Below are 10822 nucleotides of genomic sequence, written 5' to 3'. Positions count from 1 at the left end.
GGAGGCAGCTGTCTCACAGGTGATAGGCTGCCTCTTGCACAGGCAGTTTTACTTTGTGTGTAACTTCTTTGGGTTTGGTTTGTAACGCGTGTGCAAGGCTTGCCAGGAGCGGAGGAAAAACTCATCAGCATTTACTTTAGATGATAAACCCCGAGAAGTTCCGACGGAAATCTCTTCTGACAGGGAAGCTATCTACAGGCGTTTTGAGAGGCTGCCACAGCGATACTGGATAAGGAGACGCAATTAGGGAACGCAGACCTATTTAGCACTTTGCATTTAATTAAAGGAAACAGGGAAGGGCTCATCTGCAGAACCTGCGAACGTTAATATGCGGGTTGCGTCTCCAAGAACGGCACAATTCTTCCCCGTAACATTATTAAATTTGAATTTTCTTTCTTATTGAACTCACAGTAACTCAGAATACTTCGGGGATGGCTTCAGACAACCTATTGCTAAATGATGTACAGTATCAAGAAGAGCTTCAGAGCTCAAAGATCTGAAATCAATCTGTAATATGCGACCTAAGCGAAAAGAGCCAAACATTCTACTGTGGAAAACTAAATTAATTAAAAACCTTTTTTATTACTATTTGGAACGATGTCCAAAAAGTTCAACATAATCTGCTTCAACAGGATGCTGCTGATAAATTGCTCTTTATCCTTTTCCTGCAGCAGAAATCCAGCGCCAGCAGGACAAAAGGAGACGATCAGGGTTGAGGACAAACTCAGACCTATTTTTCCTGATTTGAGACCAATCATTCAACAGCACAAAAGGAAACATAAAACTCTGCCAGGAGCACAACAGAGCCCGTGTGGGACCACAAAGCAATAGGAGCAACGTTCCCTTGTGTGAATAAAAAGGCTGAATTCAAAAATCATCAAGTGGGAATCCATCTCTTTAAAACGTATTTAGAAGACAAGAAGAGCATCATGACTTAAAGGACTGACTGGTTTGAGCTGACAACATTTGGAAAGCCTGTTTTAGGAAAGCTGAACCTCAGCACTGAGGGCAGCAGTCGGCCCGCATTGGCACATATGACTTTGTGAAGTAATTAAGCCGGGTTAGGAACACGGGAGTTTGTTCTGCAGATTTTTGTTTTCTTTAATTCAGTTTATTCTATTTATTTCAGATCAACAGCATATACTTAGAAGCTAAGAAACAAACTAAACATTCTAAAGCCAGGACATCTCATTTCCCTTTTCCATTCTGTGGAAAAGCCAAGATGTGGGACTAGATTCCCCAGCGCCTGAAGGACAGAGGCCATCTGCACCCAGGGACCATGTGGAGACAGCCAGATACCCCAGTGCCCGCACAGGGCTCCCCCCACAGGAGTTACCCCAGCAGCAAGCACAGGGCGAGGGGTAATGGCTTCAAACTGAAAGACGGGAGATGCCTTAGCTTAGATATTAGGAAGAAATTCTCCCCTGTGAGGTGCTGAGGCACTGGCCCAGGCTGCCCAGAGAGGCTGTGGATGCCCCATCCCTGGCAGTGCTCAGGGCCAGGCTGGACGGGGCTGGGAGCACCCTGCTCTGGTGGAAGGTGTCCCTGCCCGTGGCAGGGGGTTGGAACTGGATGATTTTTAAGGTCCCTTCCGACCCAAACCATTCTGTGATTCCATGAATATTTGCTCACAAGGCTCTGCTGGTTCCAGATGAAGCTAATTCTGTGCTTGCAGGCCCACCAAAACCCACCTAAAGCATTCTAGGGGAAAACCTGTATTGAGTAGCTCGCTATGACTAAAGTGCAAACCATGTTTTGATAATCTTCCTTATGATATCCCCCACACTCGATATATTCCAGTAATGACAAAGCATTTCTAAGTGCTGTTTTTCCACTGCTGAAATAAATTTTGATTTATAATTGAATTTCCAACATCGCCTTAGCAGAAATCATAAGGGAAAAAAGTAAATCCCCTCACAAATAAGAAGTCGTTTATCATTTTCTACCACAATAACACTTAAACATTAAGAACAGGATTAGATGTATATTCAGCTATGTAATTGCTTTCGCGTACGTACAGCCGATGCATGTCGTTAACAAAAGCAACTTAAGTCGGGAGATCTTTTTTAATTACATACCCACACCTAAATGGGAATTAATCTCTCTTTGAAAAAAGCAATTAAAATTAAATCCAAAAGAAGATTAAAATCAGTGACTTAAAGTGTTCCAAAGTAAAAAAAACCTCTCCGGCTGTGGTGCTCTGGTGTTCGGCTCCTCGCCTGGACTCGTCCAGGATCTCCCACCCCAGCCCTGGAGGCCCAGGACTTCTCTGCCAAGGTGAAGTATGTTCAAAAGCGCACAACTGAGGCAAAGCAGCAATATATTCCAAATATGTAAGAAAAACCAAGAAAGAATATGCAAAAGTAAAACCAGTGCACGGGCCACAGCAGAAGCTCCATGGAATGGATTTAACCTAACAACGCTGCCTCCCCTGCCATCCTCAGTTATTATTCAGTCATTTAATTAAAATTTTCATGATAATCCACTTATTTATGTGCACAAAACTTCTTCATATGGCTATAATACGGCAACAAAGCTGAGGGCAGAAAAAAAATGTCTAGTGTTTTTTTATACCGCAGATTGCAAGTTGTCACAACTCAATAAATCCAGCAGCGTTGGAGGGACCTGCACCATCTGAGCACCCCGCTCCCTTCAGGAGATGGTAACTAGGCCAAAGATGGGCTGCAGCTTGTTATTTTCAGACTTGAGTTTGAGTCCAGTTCCATTTTTTCTCCTCAGAGATACTCATGAGACATTACTGAAGAAGGAGGGTCTCCTTCCCAACCCCTCTTGGCTGCTTTGTGTGGGGCCCGACCCCAGCGGATCCGGCTCTGGATGAACAGCTCTGTGCACCTCATTTAAATACTGCCAATATTCCTGCCTTTAAGCCCATGAAATAAAAACTCAGGTCACAGAATCATCTGGTTGGAAATGACCTTTAAGATCATTGACTCCAGCCATCAACCCAGCACTGCCAGGTCCGCCCGACCCCTGTCCCTCAGCAGCACCTCCACACGGCTGGGAAACCCCTCCAGGGATGGGGACTCCACCACTGCCCTGGGCAGCCTGCTGAAGTCAGAATTAATGCACTTGGACAAAGGCTAAGACAGCTCAGACACTGAAATAGTGGGAAAAAAACCCAACAACTACAAAATCTGTGCATAAAAGCACTGAGCTTGTAAACGTTGAAAGGGTAAGTTTGAGGATTAGGAAAGCTGGCAGAATGGAGACCAGGGAAAGCACCACTGAAAGGAAAGAGCAAGAGGTTCTCAGTGGAAGAGTCCCACCGCTGAGAGGGAAAACATATTAAAGTCTGAAGATGGATTCAGCTCATGCCCAAGAGCACAGCTGCCCGGTCCCCAAGTCCACGCCAAATTCAACAAAAATTAGCTTTCGTTTGGAACGTTTGTCTCCACGCTGAATGCTAAGAAGTCACTTCATCTTGCCACAGAAACCTGAAGGGATGCAGAGGAGTCAGACACAAATCACAGTCCAAGGGCAGCTTTCTTTGGGTCTTTTTTAGGCAATTCTCAAAAAGTAAATACTAACTACCAAACAACACCAGCAAAATTATCCCACTTAAGGCTTATTTGTTGAAAACCCTCCATCCTCAAACCACAAACGTGCTTCTTTCCTACTAAACCCTGGAAAGTTTGAACCATGATAGTGTTTGACTATCAACAACTTTTTCGAAGCCGATCAGCTTGTTTCTTGGCAAGGAACAATCCTGAAGACACAGGCGGGAGTGGCTGGATGGCTGCATAGGGCAGTCCCGAATTTCAGTCGCACGGTTTATCCACATTAACTGTGAAGCCAGGGTGCAGTTTCCTGAGAGAAGTTATTGGGTTTTATGTTCCACTAAAAGGCTATTCAATTTGGTTTATCAACATAACCAATTTCTTCATGACAAAGGTATGAGCATCTTTACCGCTCCCTGTCTTTTCCAATATTCAAAAAGAATAGAACTACCATTATCATTAAAATATGGGAGAATACAAATATGGCACTACATCTCTATATGATAAAACACTACTTAGATACACTAAAAATATGGAAAAAAGAAAACATCTGCAAGATCTCAAATATCCCGGTTAATCCCAGAGCCTGTATTTAGGTCGCAAAACGCCAGTGCAATGTTTAATTCCTACTTAAATGCAACAGGACTGTTTCTTGGAAAGTATTTTCTGACACAACGTCCATGCATTTCATACCATTAAACCTACTTTCTTTTGGGGCAAAATATTTTAAACCACAGCAGAAAAATAAACCAAGAGTGAGTTATGGCAGAGCCTCAAACACTCAACCCACATTCGATATTTGACAAAAATCAGTCGTGAAAACGATAAGCACCTTCTATTGGTACGGCTCAAAAATACTCCTTATCTGTTGAGGAGGCAAATATAAAGATTTAAATTAAAAAAAAAAACAGAATACTTAAAAATACCTTAGAAAAACTACTTAGGTAAGACCTGATGAAGTCCATTCCTGTAAGTGACTGGACGTATGGGGCAATTTCTGCATAAGGTGGGGTACAAACATTACCCAAAGTCATTACCTGGTAGGCAGGAATTAATATGTTTACAACTCAAGCCAAGTGATAATCTGCATAATTAAAAGGGAAATACTCACTGCATTCCTGTGAATTATTAAAACTTGTTGTTGTTCCTTATTAAATGGAAAAATTAACACGTACAAATATTCTGCTTTTTCTGGTTACTGGGGTTTTTCTAGCTGGGAATCTTTACCTTGTGATTTTTTCTAGCAAAACCTAAATTTAAAAATTTTTCATTTAAAAAAACTAACAAAAAACCAAAACAAAAACAAACAAAAAAGAGATTTTCAAGTTCAACTCTGTTTCATTAAAATATTATGAAAAGTATCACATCATAAACTCTCTACTAAAAGAGCTCCTGTGGAATACAGTGACAAGAGCAAAGGGCATGACCCTTCACTATGCCTCCAACTAGCATCACCTTCGGTCTCCAGAAGCTTTCTCACGAGATCAAGCTCCTTAGTCAGCTAACCAGTTGCTGCAGAGCTTATCTGTCATCTGGTAATTGATGTGAAACAAAATTATCATCAAAACAAACCTCATCAGCTCGTTGCCCCAGCTCCTCACCCTGCGTGAAAACCAGCTCACGGATAAAGCTCCAGTGGGGGTTACTGCTGTCCTTCAGTCGAGGCTTCGATTTATATCATCTCACTGAGGAGTAAGACTGAATTTGATAACTATCTACGGCCTCCATGACGGGAACACAACACACTGCAGAAGGTACAAAGAAGGGCAACCAAAAAGACAGCCTGGGAGAGAAGGCTCCGGGGAGACCTTTTTGGGGTCTTGCAATACTTAAAGTGGGCTTCTAAGAAAGATGGAGAGAGACTTCTACCAGGGCCTGTAGTGACAGGATGAGGAGTGATGGCTTTAAACTGAACAAGGGGAGATCTAGCTTAGATAGAAGGAAGAAATTCTTGTCAATGCTGGTGGTGAGACAGTGGGACAGGCTGGATGGCCCATCACAGGAGGTATTCAAGGTCAGGCTGGATGGTGCTTTGAGCAACTTGATCTAGCTGCAGATGTCCCTGCCCACAGCAAGGGCGTTGGAGTAGGTGACCCTCAAAAGGTCCCTTCCAACCTGAACCATTCCATGGTTCAGATGGAGAACTGATGGAGATGCTATCTCCTGAGACGGGGCCACAAAGTCCCAGATTCTTCCAAGAAGGCAGAGGGGGGATTGATATGCCTGAGGTTTTCAAACGCACAGAGGTGGTGGATGAAGTGAGTGCACAACTGTTATCACAAACTTCACATTGTCAGGACCAGGAGGCAGCTGTTGAAGCTGAAGGAGATGAATTTCAAGAAAATACGAGAGCGCACTTTAAATGTAGGCATCTTTTTTCTTTTTTTTTAACGCAGTGAGTAATGGAAACTGTGGCTACTGAGGTCGCCAAGGAAGGCAGCAAAAGCAGGTTGAGCAAGGGACTGCACAAATTCTGTGACAAGATGGTTTGGAGATAAGAATCATTCCAGCTCCCTATCCAATAGCTCCTCATCAAGGCTTGGGCAGAAGGGGAGGCAAGGGTACAGCAAAGGGAAGGACGTGGAGTCACTCAGATGTTAAGGTACTACTTCAGATTCCTACAAGCAAATCAAAGAAGCACCACAGCATTATGCACATTAGAAAATGTAAATTATTTCTGGGTATTCAGATATTTCGGACCTGTAAGTGCACAGGACTTCCAGGAGAAGTTACTCAACCGCATCCCCACCTCTTCCCAAAGCACACCTTCCGTGCCTATCAAACCTGCACATCTCCTGCCAGTCCCCATCCTCCAGTGCAGCCTTTGCCACCACCATGAGCCGCCTCTGCCTACAAACGTCGCCCGATGGCCAGGGCTGGCCCATCTCCTGCTCACCACGGGTATGGGCTCCTCCTGCCTTCAGCCTCTGCTGTCAACCGTAAACTCATTTAGCTTCATCATCAGGCCTCCTGTATTTACTACCGTGACTGCTGCATAACATGACTTATTGAAATATTTTATGCTTTTAGGATTTTCAGACTTTTAAAAATAACTTCTAACGTTCCTTTCGTAAGGTAAAACTGAGTCACGTACATTTTAATACATAAAAGATATGTATTTTGTATATGTTAATACATATTTTGTGTATAGTTGTACATGTTACTATTTGCACTGTTGGCTTTTTTCTCTCTCACACAATTTTGTATGATTTTCATTTTTCACTTGCTTCTTACATTTTAGTTTAGCTTGGTTTTTCCTGTTGAGCATAATGCATTAGCACCAGGCTGCTGGCGGGGCTTCCAACTTCAAAGCAACACGTAAAAGCACATAAAAGCCTGTATTTTAACGCTATATTCAAATTTGAAATAGTTCAATATTGCAACCCAGAAAACCTTGCTGAGGGTCTGGGAGCTTACGTCACCTCACACCATTTAACAGTTCTCCAGTTTGACGGAGCAGCCGCATTGAATCCTCCCTCTCATGAAATCAATGTTGTATAAATAATACATTATTCCACCAAAGAGCAAACGCGAAGCAGATGAAAGTTTCCCCGTTATCTGTTACGTTTGCCTTTCTTTTGGTCCGTAACTTGAATCCTGAGATGGAATTCACGCTCATCCCAGTCTTCATTAGGTGTTTCCATCTGAAACCATTTGTTTGAAGGCAACCAGAAGTACGATCTGACTTTCTATTTTTTATTTTTAAACAGGGCAGTATCTCTCCCTTTGCTACAAAGCAGCTGGAGATGAAAAGGTAATAAAATAAACAAGATAAAGCAAAATATTAACGAAGTTGGCACGATACTCCTTTAAAAAATTTCACCTGCACTTACAGTTCCGCAAGACATCTTAATAAGAATGCAATTTCCCATTTGCTCTTACTGAACAAATCAAACATGGTGATTTATTATTCAGATGGGCACAAAGGATTTCTGAAATGCAAAAAAAAAGGGCTATAAAAGCACAAATCATCAGTAATGACGACAAGCTAAACTGCCTTTCAAATATGAACAAAATGCAGCCATTTAGGGTATCATACATCACGGTCTCCCAGCCCCTCATTTATTTCCTCACTGTACAGGCTGCATGATAATTTCACCAGGGCAGAGTTCTGCACCTACTGGGAACATCTTTATTAGGCAAGTGATTCCACAGCTCGCACACGCCACAGGAGACCAGTTCATAATCCCCATCCTTAGGAGAACAGACAGGCATTTCCAGTGGTCAGTTTAGTTCCCTTCCCCAAACATCTGTATACTGAAAACAAACTTTTCTGAACTATCAGTGCAGTGAAAATACGAAAAAAACCCCAACGACCTCCATCCCAATAAAACCAAGACTTCTTCCTGGTGTGAATGATGAACCAACATCTCCAGCAATCTGGATTCCTAATGAGACAGCAATCAACTGGAACTCAAAATCCCAGCTTTAGCTGGTAAGACCTGCTGTTGCATTTTTCTCCCAGTGAAATTAAGAGAGAGGTCTAAATCCTGCTCACGCTTATACCACAGAAACAACTATCACAGCTAATGAGTTTACTCAGCATTTTCCTTCTTGGATCAGAAACCCCAGAACCCGCAGTTCCTTTCAGCAGATATTTAATATTTTAGCTGCACGCCGGTATGATCCACAGGATCTCAAACCCGCTTTATCTTCAAAACGCTCCTCCAAATTAACAGATGTGCAATTACCAGCCTTTTACAGATAAAGAACAGACGTAAGCAGAATCTCAAATGAACTGTCCGAGCTCATGAAAAAAAAAAACCTATCACGGAGCAAGACACTGAATTTGATCTCTCAAATTTCTGCTTAACACGACTCCAAGAGACCTTATTTCTTTGTCATCACAGCCAAGCAGATTACATCCGTCCTCAGAGCAAGGAGCCCCTCTGAGGACCTGACTGCAGGAGGACCTGTTTGGAATTCCAGCCAAGTTAGCACTCCCCTCAGCTGGAGGACAGCAGCATATTTAACATGCCTCCATTTTTCTTCCAACGGCAGGTTCAAGTAAATAAATAAGTAAATAAGAGGTTTAGTGTGGACAGCCAGGCATAAAAACCACGACCCATCTAATGCGTATGAAGATCCAGCAACAGGAAAATATTTGCTTTTAGCAAAGATGTAACGATAGCGTTGGTGCCAAATAACTACAGGGAGAAAAGGCACAGCGCTTCCCCGAGCTGTTCTCTTCCGACGGGACCCTGAACGCGCTCCTCAGCGTACGGCACGTGTTTCAAACCAGGAAAGTTGAAACGCCAGCTTTCACGCCAATTTTGACAATGGTTTTGGTGCTGGTGATCACCTTCCCCACGCTGGCGACAGAGGAAACACCTGGCAGATATCACAAGCTCTGGCTGCCACGTGCTCTTCCCTGAGCTGGATTTGAGCTTGTTTCCTCAAAGGCTGATATGAACATCATGGACTTTTCCAGAAAACTACGTTTTAGCATTACACTGTAGGACCTGCGTGTCCTAGCAGAGTAGAATCATACAAAACACGTCTCTCCCGGGCGCAGCATTCACCGTGAGCAATCCTGTAGCCAAAACCCCTCCAGTAAAGAGCACAAGGAGGATGTGCCCGGCTCTGCCAGACAGGGCTGACATTCCCACCCCAGCGCAGGACCAGCATCTTGGTCCTTCAGCTGCACCTTGTCTCCTCACATGTTCCCAGAAGCTGAATAAAAGAATACAAGAAAAAAATTAAAGTCTGTAATACCAGAAGATGAACATTTATAAGCACGTCTAGATGCCTCCCCAAATTTGGTATGAAGTTAGCACTGTAGAAGAAGGACCGACACCTCACTGCACTTCTCCACAGAGGACACCACTAAAAATCCTATCTCACTGCTCTCAGATACAACCTGATCGTTTCACTGCTCACCCCAGAAGTCCGAGGCAGGACTTCCATCTGCACGCCTGCAGTGTTATGGGATGGAACTCCCACAGCCCTGAGCTGCGCCCAAACACTGCTCCGTGACAAACACCTCAAGAAGGTGTTTGTTCCTCTGGGAAGGTAGGACGCTCCCTTAGAGAGAAATTAATTTGTAATTGAAAAAAAAATAACTGAATTGTCTATTTGTTCTTTGTGCCTTTCCTGGTTGAGGTCAGACCCCTCTCTCCTTTCTCAAGCATCCTTTAGACTCTATATTTCACTAAGCAACAGTTGCGCTCAGCATTTTTTAAAGGCTGAAAACCTGGCAGAGGGGATGACGAAGCATTTCCGTTATCCCGGTATATTTACTTCATTACGCTTTCGCAGTAACATGAAGCACGAAAATCAGGAAACACGTTACTTTTCACAAACCGTGATTTCAAATATTCCTACGTACACCAAGAGCATCAGCAGTTACCTACATGCAGGACAAGCAGGAATCTGCTCCACAACTGGGAAGTCCTTCCTAATTCTCTAAAAATCTACAGAAAAATGCTGTATAATTGCCTGGCTTTATAAACGGGGCACAGGCATAATGCTGTGCAAGAATAATCAGCCCTGGAACAACAGCCTCTAAGTGTAATTACAGAGGAGATAATAATGTTGTTTTAACTGCTGCTTCTGTCAGAGGGCTTTTCCTTTCGAGTCACTAAGGTTATCTAGCAACAGAATTTTCTTTCAGCAATCTGCGGCCTGCACAGCTTGTAAAAAATTAACAGCATCCACCACCACTGATCTATTTGCTTCTGTTGAAGTAGCACGCTTAAAAGGTGGTCACCGTAACATACCGCATTGCCTACGTCTGTGTGCAGACCTCGGCCAAAAGCAGGTTTATTCTGGTACAGAGAGAGAAAAGGAGAGCTCCTGAAACACAGTGACGAGCAAAGCAAAGCAAAAAAAAAAAGCCTGTTGTTTGTTTATATCAACAAACAAGTTGATATTTAAGTTCATCCTACCTATTCCTCCAGGAAAAAAAAAACCTCCCTGTGAAGAAGCCCAGAGAGGTGACAAACTGATCGATCCTATGCCATCAGCCTGCTGCTTGCACTGCGGGGAGCGTGCAGCCCTGTCCCACAGAGAAGGGGCCATGCAGAGAGTGTGTCCTTGAGCACCCTCTTTTCGGGATCAGAAGTACCTGGACAGGTAGCAGGCAGGGAGAGCATCTCAGCTGCCCTCTGCCGACTGCCTGGCTCGTGGAATGCTCCTCCGATCCGGTCCTACGCAGCTAAACTGCCTCCAAACAGGTGAGGATTCCTGCGCGTTCATCTCTGCGCTTCCAGACCGACGCTGTCGTGATGGCCGGGTCCGTAAGGGTGCTCTACCCGCTGTCGGGCTCTACCAGCAAAGCTGGCACACAGACAGTGCTCCGGTCA

The sequence above is a fragment of the Buceros rhinoceros genome, unplaced genomic scaffold, assembly GCF_000710305.1.
Source record: "Buceros rhinoceros silvestris isolate BGI_N320 unplaced genomic scaffold, ASM71030v1 scaffold886, whole genome shotgun sequence".
In the NCBI taxonomy this organism is placed as follows: domain Eukaryota; kingdom Metazoa; phylum Chordata; class Aves; order Bucerotiformes; family Bucerotidae; genus Buceros; species Buceros rhinoceros.
The sequence above is the reverse complement of the archived record's forward strand: the minus strand, read 5'-3'. Positions refer to the sequence as shown.